This window comes from Stenella coeruleoalba (assembly GCF_951394435.1).
Source record: "Stenella coeruleoalba genome assembly, chromosome: X".
Lineage (NCBI taxonomy): Eukaryota > Metazoa > Chordata > Mammalia > Artiodactyla > Delphinidae > Stenella > Stenella coeruleoalba.
The window spans coordinates 106,512,377-106,525,287 of record NC_137152.1 but is presented as its reverse complement, the minus strand read 5'-3'; the positions used below and the strand labels follow the sequence as shown (position 1 = coordinate 106,525,287).

At 40.1% G+C, this 12,911-nt stretch overlaps 1 pseudogene across 1 annotated transcript; it reads left to right on the top strand.

Moving 5' to 3' along the window:
• Window positions 1–1,134: 1,134 nt before the first annotated feature.
• On the top strand, window positions 1,135–2,279 carry LOC307180651 (olfactory receptor 6N1-like; annotated as a pseudogene). The gene has a single exon. The product of its transcript is annotated as an olfactory receptor 6N1-like (transcript).
• The last annotated feature ends 10,632 nt before the right edge of the window (window positions 2,280–12,911 follow it).

The following is a 12,911-nucleotide window of genomic DNA, read 5'->3' as shown; positions in this document are numbered from 1 at the left end:
AGAGTCCTTTGAATAGCCAGTTCTCCGACTGGATTTAAAATAGGACTTCATTTACAAAAATATGACTTAACTGTAATCTTTTAGGGACACATTGTCATTACCCCAAGCAAAGCAGCAAAGATGGCTTTTATTCCCTGGCCTCAGATTGAGCCTTCAGCCTAGAACACCAACTGAACCAAGCCGCTAACTGTGGCCTCACACTTACCCCTAATTTAGGCCACAGCACAGATTGATTGTTAATCCTATCACACAGCTCAGGCGCTAAGACCAGACAACCATTTAACAACTCTGGGTCTTTGAGCTGGGGGGGTGGGGGTGTGCTTGTGGGGATGGAGGAACTGCGTCCATGACTCACTGTTAACCCATCCCCGCTGCTGGAAAAAAAAATAACTCTAAATGCACATCCTACTGCTTGTGAGTCAGGAATGTCATTTTCATTTATGAAGGATGGAACATAATTTTTCTCTAACATTTCAAGTGAATAACTTTACATACATTTTCCCCCCAATTTCCATAGGAATTTGATGCCATGGAAGCAGTCAGCTCCATGTCCCCAGAGCCTGGCAGAAACTCTTATTTTTCTTACACATACTTTAAGATCAGTAGTTCTGAATTCCCCTCCTCCCTCCAATTACGTTCCTGGTGAAACCCACCCTGACTTAGGGGTTCGGGGGGAGATAGGGTGGTGTGAATTCTAATTCTATTTTATCATTTTGGACTCACATTTCCATTGAGTCTTAAAAGCTGAGTTTCAGAAGTTCAGAGAAGCTTCCGCACCATGTCCCCATTAAGAGGTGTTTGCCTCCCACTGTGAGCGGGCTTCCCTGGTGGCGCAATGGTTTAGAGTCCGCCTGCCGATGCAGGGGACACGGGTTCATGCCCCGGTCCGGGAAGATCCCACATGCCGCGGAGCGGCTGGGCCCGTGAGCCATGGCCGCTGAGCCTGCGCGTCCGGAGCCTGTGCTCCGCAACGGGAGAGGCCACAACAGTGAGAGGCCCGCGTACCGCAAAAAAAAAAAAGAGAGGTGTTTGCCTCCCACTGTGAGAATCCCAAAGGTAGATTCATCACAGGTTATGTCAAAAAAAAGAGTGGAAAACAGCAAAGGAGACACCCTCTCTGTTAACTCTCCAAGGCATAGCTTCTGATTTCACTATAACTATTAGGTAAATACACCTAGTAGAACAAAACAGAAAATTTATTCCAGAGGAGAAAAGACAGGGTCTTTGAGTTTTATAATATATGGCATATCTGGTACTGTTGCCCCCCTCCAGTAGCATGGTTCTTTTTCTAACTGGCTATATTTCTCTCCTTTCCTCAGGTATAATGCGTGAATGTCACAGATATGGGTAATCTGACCATTCTCAATGAATTTCTCCTCCTGGGATTTGGGAGTCTCCATGGGTTACAGTTTTTTCTTTTGGGGATATTTCTGGGAATCTATGTAGTGACCTTGCTGGGGAACATTCTTATCCTTATAGTCATTTCCCTTGATTTCAGCATCCAAACCCCCATGTACTTCTTTCTGTCCAATTTCTCCTTTAAGATCTGGTACACTACCTCCATTGCCCCTAAGATGCTGCAGACCCTTCTCTTAGGCCCCCGGGTGATCTCCTTTGTAGGATGTGTGGTCCAGTTTTACTTCTTCGGTTCCATGGTAGTAGTTGAGCACTTTCTTCTGCCAGCCATGTCTTATGACTGCTAATTTGCTATCTGCAGCCTCCTCCAGTACCCGTCCCTCATGAACCTCTACACATGTATCCTGCTTGCAGGTGGGTCTTGGCTGGGTGAGTTCCTCACCCCTGTGGTCACTGTTATCATGACTTTCCAGCTGCCCTTCTGTCCAGCCTATAAGTCTGACCATTTATTCTGTGACCTGACCCCTGTGCTGTAGCTGGTCTGTTCTGATACTGAGACAGTGGAGGAAATCACTTTCCTACTGGCCTCCTTTGTCACTATGGTGCCCTTCCTACTCACTGTAGCCTCCTATATCCACATTGTTGCTGCTGTCTTCAGGATTCCATCAGCTGCAGGAAAGCAATGGGCCTTCTCCACCTGCTCTTCCCACCTCATATTGGTCACTCTGTACTATGGAACACTGGAAACAGTGTATGCCATTCCCACAGCAACCCAGGCTGTTGCCCTGAACAAGATCTTCTCCCTGTTCTATACTGTGGTCACTCCCATGGTCAACCCCACCGTGTAGAGCTTGAGAAACAAGGATGTTAAAAAGGCAGTGAGGAGGCTTATGAGTCAGTGGGTATATGCTAAAAGGACCTAATGGCCCTCACCATCCACAGGGAGTCTTTTTTCTCAGAGCAGCCTGGGCTTCTGTGAAGGAAGCCAAGCACTAGGCTTTGTACTTGGGGGCTCAGACCACTGCTGCTCCCTCCTTCCAGAGAAATAGCCAACAGAGCAGGGACCACCCCTGAGGTCCTATAGCCTAAAGCCCTTGGGAATACCAGGTTAATCCTTGCATGGTAAAATTAAGTTTGCCAGACGAGTGACTCCCTCAGGCTATTCTACCAAGCCTTTTAGGGGAACATTCTAAAGACACAAATTTGTTTGACACAAAAGTCTATCTCTCTGTCTTTGTCTCTTTCTGTCTCTCTCTTTCTGTATGTGTGGTATAGAAATACCTGTTGGTGTTAAGGTTTTTGGTTTCATTATGTGCACGTGCCCAATGTGCCCATGTGTACACACACACACACACACCTACATACACACGTAGTCACCATACCCTTCCCATACAAACTTAGGTGCCCTTCACTGTGCCTCTCCTCAGGGTTCATGCACATTCACCTCACCTTCTGTGGTTTCTTAGATCATCTGCCTCTCCACTGATCAGAACAATCTCTAAAATCCTAGAGAAGCTACTGACTGTTCTACTCACTTGAAAAGGTAGTTAATCAAGACCCTTGAAGACTGGAATAACATCATCCTTATTACTCTTAATGTCCCCTAGCATGGTGCTCTGCACAGATGCAAAATAATTATTTGTTGATTGAATGATTCAATGACTTACCAAAGCAATGGAGGTTTGGTGGATGAAGAGAGTAAAATAAGTCACTTTCTTTCTGCCTACACTGGCCTCTCCTCCTATTTCCTCCTCGTGGTCATAGACACCCCCATCTCCCTCCACAGGCAGCTCTCACTGAGCACCACAGCCTTGCTCCTTGCCATGTCCCCTCATCCACCCTCCCCACAGTGGCAGATGTATCTTCCTAAAACCCCAAACTGACCCTATTATTTCCCTGTTTATCACTCTCCATGATTCTCCAGTGCCACTGGGATGGAATCAGAGATCCTCAGCCTGACTTGTGGCCACCTCTTGACCTCACCCCTCACCAATCTCCTTCTCCCCCTTTGTGCTCTAGCCACACCAAACTTCTCAAATAGAGTTGGAAACTCCTTAAAGGGAAGATCATATGCTCACCATGTCTCTTCAACAGTATCTAGATCCAGAGTGGGACAAAAAGTAGTTGCTCAAATAAGACGTCTTCAATCGAACTGTAATGGGACTCTCACCTTCCTTTCCTCTTTGTTTCCATTTATTGGCTTCTGGCCTATGAAGCAGCTTTGACTTGAGGAAAAGGTAATCTGAACTGACTGTCAGTGATGTGTGTGTGTGTGTGTGTGTGTGTGTGTGTGTGTGTGTGTGTGTGTGTGTGTGTGTGTGTGTGTGTGTGTGTGTGTGTGTGTGTGTGTTTTACCTCATTTCACCTGCCTACCCTCCAGGTGGGCACCATCAGGAGCACAGATAGACTCCCTCCCCCAAAAAAACCTCCTCCTACAATATGAGTCAAAGAATGCCAAGCAGTTTGGGAAACACTTTCCCAGCTGGTTCTTCCTACTCCCTTCCTGATCACCCACAGAGTTCCCTCTTGTATAGGGTCTAATTGTCTCTAATCTAGCTTTAACTTCTTGTAATTACCCTCAATTAGGAAATAGAGCCTGCAGAACACACTCCTTGTGGTTAAGACATGAATCCAGTGCAGAAGTGTAATTACTTTTCAGCCTCTCAGGGGTTCTGCCTAGCCTTCTGTGCAGATGCACAGAGTGGAAATGCTTCATCTGCTCTATGCATACATGTTTTTCTTTTTTTCTTGAACCCAGGTTTTTGATATAGGTTGAGGGTTTCGTTTAGTGCATTGGCCATTGGGAATTTGTTTTAAATTTACTGGTTATAGGTCAACTGAGCTTAGAAACCTTCAACTACTTCCCATTGCCCTTAATAAAGTCCAAATGCCCCATGGAAGTAACCAACATTATCTGTCAACATCCAAGGACTCCTGTAGCCCATCTAGAGCCTGGTCATGGCCAAAAAACGATATACCACTTGTCTCAATCTCCAGTCTCATCTTTTGTTGCTTGTTTGCTCTCTGAACTCCTTTCCTTCCTGGATGTCTTTAAGTTCTTCAAACCTGTTTGCCTCCTCATAACTTTCACACATGCTGTTCTTTCTCCCCTTCCTTACTCCACTTTTCACCTGGCTCATTCTTTGGGTTCCACCCAGTCTCTTTATCATATGCTCTTAAAGCACCCTAGCTTTTTCACTTTTTCATTATAAATTTCTCACAACTGCATTTGAATATTCTGCATGATATAATATAGATACAGATATATATCCTCTACCTGGATTATAAACTTCACAAAGGCAGGATCTGTGTCTGTTTTGTTTGAACACTACATCCCTAGTACCCACAGAGCTTAACAAGGAATAATTGTTCAACAGATACTTGCTAATAAAAGAATACAAAAGAGCCATCTAAAGTTACTTCATTTATTTGATAAAGCATTATGTTGCTTTCACTCAAGATACAGTTATTTAATCTTTTTGTGGCCCAGTTAGTTTCACTCTGTTCCCAAGACCACAGTGTACCTCCCTATTCCCTGCCAATCATCACACAAATGTGTATAATTCCGCTGAGGGAACTGGAGGAGGGTGTATGGCTCAGGACAGCTCATCCCTACTGGTGAGAAATATGTCAAAGTGCATGTCCTGCTCACAGTGGTAGTACAGCTTCCCTACTGAACACAAAAGGCAACATTTTTTTTTGATTATGGTGCTTTGGTTGATACACTGCTTCCACAGTGTGAATAGTCTTTCTCTATTCAGTGAAACATTATGTTAATGATTGGACAGAGTAATTAATAGCAGATCAGATTACATTTTCATGTCTCTGTACAAGCCAAAGAGTAATTATCCTCATTAACCTGATCGGTACAAACTGTCATACTAGATTAGAAGAGGTCCAGCTTCAGTTTATACCTTAACCCTCACTGTTTTGGCCAGATGGCTTGCTGGTACCTCAGTGGCTGCTCAGGAAAGAGGGAGAAGAAATCTGGAATGGGCAAGTCAGGGGCAAGAAAAAACAACATGAGCTTCAGTCTTGCCCTAAAGGAAGCTTGCCAACAGCACCTGCCTCAACACTAGGAACCCATCCACATTAGCTTTTCTATACAAGGGGGTTAGGCTAGGATGTGGGGAAGGCTGCATGACTCTCACGGCAATGATACTAATTGTGAAAGGTTATAATTGTGCTCCAGAGCATTATATTTGGAAGTAGAACACCAGAGAAAGGACCTAGAGATGGATTTAAGTACCTTAAGAGTAGAGGACTGCCAAGAGATAGACAAGTATCAAGAACCCAGGCAAACGAACTGGGGTTCAGAGTGGGATTGAAAGGTTAAGAATAGAGGCAAACAATATTTAGGGCATTCCACTGTTTCTAAACTTTAACCCATTATCTGTTTCTTCAGTTTCTCAAGCTCTATAGATTCTTCAAGTTTAACTTCTATGTCCAACTTCACCTGTAGTGCAAGATCATTCGCAGCATAAATATGAATGAAGACACAAGCGAAATGTGGGGACATGGTGTCTGGTATCACTACTCTTCTAGCTGCTCAAGATTAGGGTTTAATAAAGCTGATATAAAACAGTGTTTCACAGTACTAGTAAAGTAATAGGAGGGATTATGTGAAAAACACATCAGAATTTTTATATCCAAATGAGAGTTATCCCCTTCACAATAAAAATTAATTTAAAAAAAAGAAGAAAAACAAATAAGTTGAATTCTTTTTTGTTTTGTTTTGTTTTTATTAATTTTTATTGGAGTATAGCTGCTTTACTATGTTGTGTTAGTTTCTGCTGTACAGAAAAGTGAATCAGCTATACATATACATATATCCCCTCTTTTTTGGATTTCCTTCCCACTTAGGTCACCACAGAGCACTGAGTAGAGCTCCCTGTGCTATACAGTAGGTTCTCATTAGTTATCTATTTTATACATAGTATCAATAGTGTATATATGTCAATCCCAGTCTCCCAATTCATCACTCCCCCCTTCCCCCATGGTATCCATACGTTTTTTCTCTAGTCTGGGTCTCTATTTCTGCTTTGCAAATCATTTATACCATTTTTCTATATTCCACATATATGTGCTAATATACGATATTTGTTTTCCTCTTTCTGACTTACTTCAATCTGTGTGACAGTCTCTAGGCCCATTAACGTCTCTGCAAATGACCCAATTTCATTCCTTTTTATGGCTGAGTAATATTCCATTGTACATATGTACCACATCTTCTTTATCCATTCCTCTGTTGATGGGCATTTAGGTTGCTTCCATGACCTGGCTATTGTAAATAGTGCTGCATGGAACATTGGGGTGCATGTGTCTTTTTGAATTATGGTTTTCTCTGAGTATATGCCCAGGAATGGGATTGCTGTGTCATATGGTAATTCTATTTTTAGTTTTTTAAGGAACCTCCATACTGTTCTCCATAGTGGCTGTATCAATTTACATTCCCACCAATGGTGCAAGAGGGTTCCCTTTTCTCCACACCCTCTCCAGCATTTATTGTTTGTAGATTTTTTGATGATGGTCATTCTGACCGGTGTGAGGTGATACCTCATTGTAGTTTTGATTTGCATTTTTCTAATAATCAGTGATGTTGAACATTTTTTCATGGGTTTGTTGGCCATCTGTATGTCTTCTTTGGAGAAATGTCTATTTAGGTCTTCTGCCAATTTTTGGATTGGGTTGGGTTTTTTTTTTTGATATTGAGCTGCATGAGCTCTTTGTATATTTTGGAAATTAATCTCCTGTCAGTTGCTTCATTTGCAAATATTTTCTCCCATTCTGAGGGTTGTCTTTTCATATGGTTTATGGTTTCCTTTGCTGTGCAAAAGATTTTAAGTTGAATTAGGTCCCATTTGTTTATTTTTATTTTTATTTTCATTACTCTAAGAGGTGGGTCAAAGAAGATCTTGTTGAAATTTATGTCAAAGAGTGTTCTGCCTAGGTTTTCCTCTAAGAGTTTTATAGTGTCTGGCCTTACATTTAGGTCTTTAATCCATTTTGAGGGTTTTTTGTGTATGGTGTTAGGGAGTGTTCTAATTTCATTCTTTTACATGTAGCTGTCCAGTTTTCTCAGCACCACTTATTGAAGAGACTGTCTTTTCTCCATTGTATATTCTGGCTTCCTTTGTCACAGATTAGGTGACCATATGTGCGTGGGTTTATCTCTGGGCTTTCTATCCTGTTCCATTGATCTTTATTTCTGTTTTTGTGCCAGTACCACACTGTCTTCATTACTGTAGATTTGTAATATAGTCTGAAGTCGGGGAGCCTGATTCCTCCAGCTCCATTTGTCTTTCTCAAGATTATTTTGGCTATTCAGGGTCTTTTGTGTTTCCCTACCAATTGTAAAAATTTTGCTCTAATTCTGTGAAAAATGCCATTGGTAATTTGATATAGATTGAACTGAATCTGTAGATTGCTTTGGGTAGTATAGTCATTTTCACAATATTGATTCTTTTAATCCATGAATATGGTATATCTCTCCATCTGTTTGTGTCATCTTTGATTTCTTTCAAGAGTGTCTTATAGTTTTCTGCATACAGGTCTTTTGCCTCCTTAGGTAGGTTTATCCTTAGGTATGTTATTTTCTTTGTTGCAGTGATAAATGGGATTGTTTTCTTAATTTCTCTTTCTGATCTTTCATTTTTAGTGTATAGGAATGTGAGAGATTTCTGTGTATTAAGTTTGTATCCTGCAACTTTACTAAATTCATTGATTAGCTCTCGTAGTTTTCTGGTGGCATCTTTAGGATTTTCTTTGTATAGTATCATGTCATCTGCAAACAGTGACAGTTTTACTTCTTTTCCAATTTGTATTCCTTTTATTTCTTTTTCTTCTATGACTGCCATGGCTAGGACTTCCAAAATTATGTTGAATAATAGTAGCGACAGTGCACACCTTTGTCTTGTTCCTGATCTTACAGGAAATGCTTTCAGTTTTTCACCATTGAGAGTGATGTTGGCTGTGGGTTTGTCATATATGGCCTTTATTATGATGAGCACAGGTTCCTCCTATGCTCACTTTCTAGAGAGTTTTTATCGTAAATGAGTCTTGAAAAAACTATAGCAAAGATCAAGGAAACTAAAAGCTGGTTCTTTGAGAAGATAAACAAATTTGATAAAACTTTAGCCAGACTCATCAAGAAAAATAGGGAGAGGACTCAGATCAATAAAATTAGAAATGAAAAAGGAGAAGTTACAACTGACACTGCAGAAATATGAAGGATCATAAGAGACTACCACAAGCAACTCTATGCCAATAAAATGGACAACCTGGAAAAAATGGACAAATTCTTAGAAAAGTACAACCTTCCAAGACTGAACCAGGAAGAAATTGAAAATATGAACAGACCAATCACAAGTAATGGAATTGAAAATGTGATTAAAAGTCTTCCAACAAACAGAAGTCCAGGACCAGATGGCTTCACAGACAAATTCTATCAAACGTTTAGAGAAGAGCTAACTCCTATCCTAATCAAACTCTTCCAAAAAATTGCAGAGGGAGGAACACTTCCAAACTCATTCTACAAGGCCACCATCACCCTGATACAAAAACCAGACAAAGATATCACACACAAAAAAGAAAATTACAGGCCAATATCACTGATGAACATAGATGCAAAAATCCTCAACAAAATACTGGTAAATTGAATCCAACAACACATGAAAAGGATCATACACCATGATCAAGTGGGATTTATCCCAGGGATGCAAGGATTCTTCAATATATGCAAATTAATCAATGTGACACACCATATTAACGAACTGAAGAATAAAAATACCATATGATCATCTCAATAGATAAGTTGAGTTCTTTAACTATTATTCTTAAAGTTATGAGCCATTAAATGTTGTCCAGTCTCATGGGTCCAATCAGAGATGGCCAGGACTTAAATATCAGATAGGCCATCAGGGATTACATTAGCTCTAAAAAGGGCCTAAGTATTATGAAACAAATTTAAGGTGACCAAAATATCAGGGAGACATGGAAGTGGCAATAGTAGAGGTCAACACAAGAAATAGGCAGAAGGAATCCAGGAGTCCCAAGAGCAGATAGAAGTGTAGTATTAAAGTAAGAATTAGAAAGGCCTGAAGAGAGGCAAATCAGTACCCTACTCTTAGGGGAAATGTATTATCAATTGTGGAACCAAATAAGAGATTTGGATTCTAGAGGAAGTTATAGGAAATTAAGCAAGACCCCAATAAATTTATGGGGTGAAAAAGTCAGAGTAAGACTGAATTTCTAATATTTCCTCTGTACAAAACTAAAATTGTTCCAAGAGCTTAGGACAGAGCTAAACTCACAGGGATTTTCAAATGCTCTTAGGCACAACCAAAATTGTAAAACTTGTCAACCACAGCACTGTTGTAGTGAAGAAGCCAGTCACATAATTCTAGTAGTACTTTAGAATGACTATCCTATTAGCCTGACTGCCTGCCTTTGAGAATTGAATTCTACATGGACAATATAATCATTGTTAGCAGAATAGCATCATCATTGGCAGAATACTTATCCTCATGTTTAGTTGGATCCTGTACCCTTTTGGGGTCTCTGGCATGCTGAATTTGCCTCTGAGGTTTCTAGCACTTTTACTCCTTGGATATACTAGAAAAGCCATCCTCCACCCTGGTTACTGTTCTGCTTGAGAACACCTTGTTTTGTACAACTTCCCTTGAAAGTTCAAAACAAATGTCAAGTCCTTCCTGTTTTCATTCATCACTCAAAATGCACTGATATCTTTTCAAAAACTTCCTTGTGTTTAGTGTTTCTTCCAGAACAAGTTAGCTTCTTCATCCAAATTGGATTCCTAGCCATCATTCTTATAATTGCAAGGCACTAAGACATTTAACAAAGCAAGTCTTTGACCTTTTCAATATTTCCATTGGGGTCATTTCGATGACTAGATGATCAATTCGTACATCAGCATGGACATCTTTCCTGAACCAATTCTTGCTCTTGATTCTATTCATCCCCTCATGAGTATCTCTTAACACATAAAGTATCTTACTTGCAAATTCATTTCACACAGTATCAATATTGATCCTTTGCTCTACACAATAGCCACTCATTTTTTTCAGTGACATGAAAATAGCATGCATTTCACCACCAGTGCTAGCTAGTGCAAGACTGATTGGCTGATGTTGACAATTTTGTTCCTGAGAGTTAAAACATCGTTCCCGTTTGGCCTTGGTCACAGTTTCAAACATTGACTAACAACTTCCATTTGGATTGTATACAGGTAGACTCAAGGATGATTATTTTAGAAATTAGGACACTTATGTTGTCCTTTCTCTTTCATCTATTTTATAATCATCATCCCAGCCAGAACTGGCTGAAGGTCATTGCTCCATGGACTTGAAGGTAGGTAAGTAAGGCTTACTAGGGTCCCTGAGTCTCAGCTTAGTTACTGACATGTACCTGTTGCAGCACCCTAGAATATTTGTCTTATCCTATCTCTTGAGGAACTACAGTATATGGTAGTGGTTAAGATAGCAGGCCGTGGAGTTAGAGCTGGGTTTGAAACCTAATTTGACCATTCTCTACCTTGGTTAAGTGAATCCCTTTCAACTAATTGCAGTTTCCTCATTTATACAATGAAAATAATGTCTACCTGCAAAGTTCACAAGGCTTAAATGAAATAATATATGTAAAATACTTAGCTTGATACCTAGCACATATTGAGCTCTCTACTATTAATTGGTGGGAAGACCAGTCTGACTTAGTGAAAAGTCAGAATATCTTTCAAGGCTATAAAGCAATGCCTCCACTAATATTGACTCTTCTTGTTCAGAAACTTGCTTCACCGAGTAATGTCAGAAACATATTCCATTCCAGCCATGCTCCAAGGGGAGGTTGTGACTCTCTCAGGCTTGTGGGATATATTTCTGTTCCCTTGGGACATGACCCCACACCAGTCATTCTTGAGCTAAAGACACTGCAGACCTTTAACTTCCCCACTAAAATGGTCTTGGCTCTCTCTTTTCTTCATCTGCCACTACCACTAGTTAAGGACTGAGAGCTTCCATTAATTCTCTATGTCTCTGTATACCAGGCTGACTTTATTCAAATGAACTTCCTTCTCAATGGATTGATTAACTGAGGTCTTGTTGTTTGTTATTGTTACTTCCAAATATACACAGTGAATTGTATTACCAAGTAGATGGCTTAATGGGATCCATATTAATAAATAGATAAATATAGTCAGGTTTCATGTGAAAATGAAACTTGCATTACCCATGTGGTTCTGTTTAAGGTATTAATTTGCCACCAACCCTCTCCTTTCTTTTTGTAGCTGGTGAAATAGTAAACTCCAAACCTAGTTTATAAATAAGACAGTCCCATATTATGAATTAGTGACATCCAAATTAATGAGGTTTACTTTATCTATATTAACCCTAACTACAATGATATATCATTTATCTGAAAGTTCCCTTCCTAGAAAACATAATTGTCTAGTACTCTCAGAGCTAAAGTCTAAAAATTAACCTTTAAAAATTTTAGAACAGCCAAAAGAGATAATATAAAATCTATACATCAAAAGTCATGCAGAAAAAAAAAAAGTCATGCAGAGTACTTAAAGAAAAACTCCTAAGGCTTCCAGTCTTACTTTATACACACTTGTAACTCAGCATGGTTTCTGAGCCTAGGATAGAACAGAAGATGTCAAAGGGCTACTGGAGGCATAAACAATTTAATCAGCAAGCAAAAACTTTAGAAAGAAGACAGATTCTTCTTAAAAAATAGACAGCCTGGGGCCATTTATTGGATGATTAAACAGTCTGACACACTAAGGACACACCTTATATCCCAGCCCAACTCAATGATTAGTGTCCATAAAATGACCTGGAATCAACCTGAAAAGGGCAAATTGTGTCAGGTTCACTTGGCATGAAAAAACAGGGATGGGCAAAACAGGTGAAGGGGATTAAGAGATACAAACTTCAGCTTGTCTTGGGGATGTAATGTACATGCAGGGAAGAGTCAGTAATATTGTAACAACTTAGTATGGTGATGGATGGTAACTGGTCTCATTGAGGTGATCATTTCATAATGTATAAAAATATCAAATCACTATGCTGTACAGCTGAAACTAATATAATATTATATGTTAATTGTAAATCAATTTTAAAAATATAGAGACATCCATTTGAAACAATTATAATGAAAAGGACATGGCCACTGCAAGTACACTTCTATTATGTGAAACATGCACTTGCAAACATTTCCTTGCCAACCAATGCCAAACAGATCAGGTGTTAAGGTATCTGCCAACCAAGGCATGTCACGCTAGGTTCTGCCAGCCTGGCTTCAATGAACAGATAAGGGTTTGTAATAAGCCCATTATTTATATGTAAATAAAGCAGATGCTGGTGAAATGTTCATGAAACCTTTTCTCTCCCCTCCCTAAGGTGTCGCACATGTGAATATTACCAGAGTAGGTGGTGTCCCAGTTATTTACAACTTTGAGTTAATGAGGTGGCTGTTTTGCTGCATCTGTGTGTGGTGGTGGGGGGTATTCTCCAGGGATAAGTCCTGGAGCTCCAGAG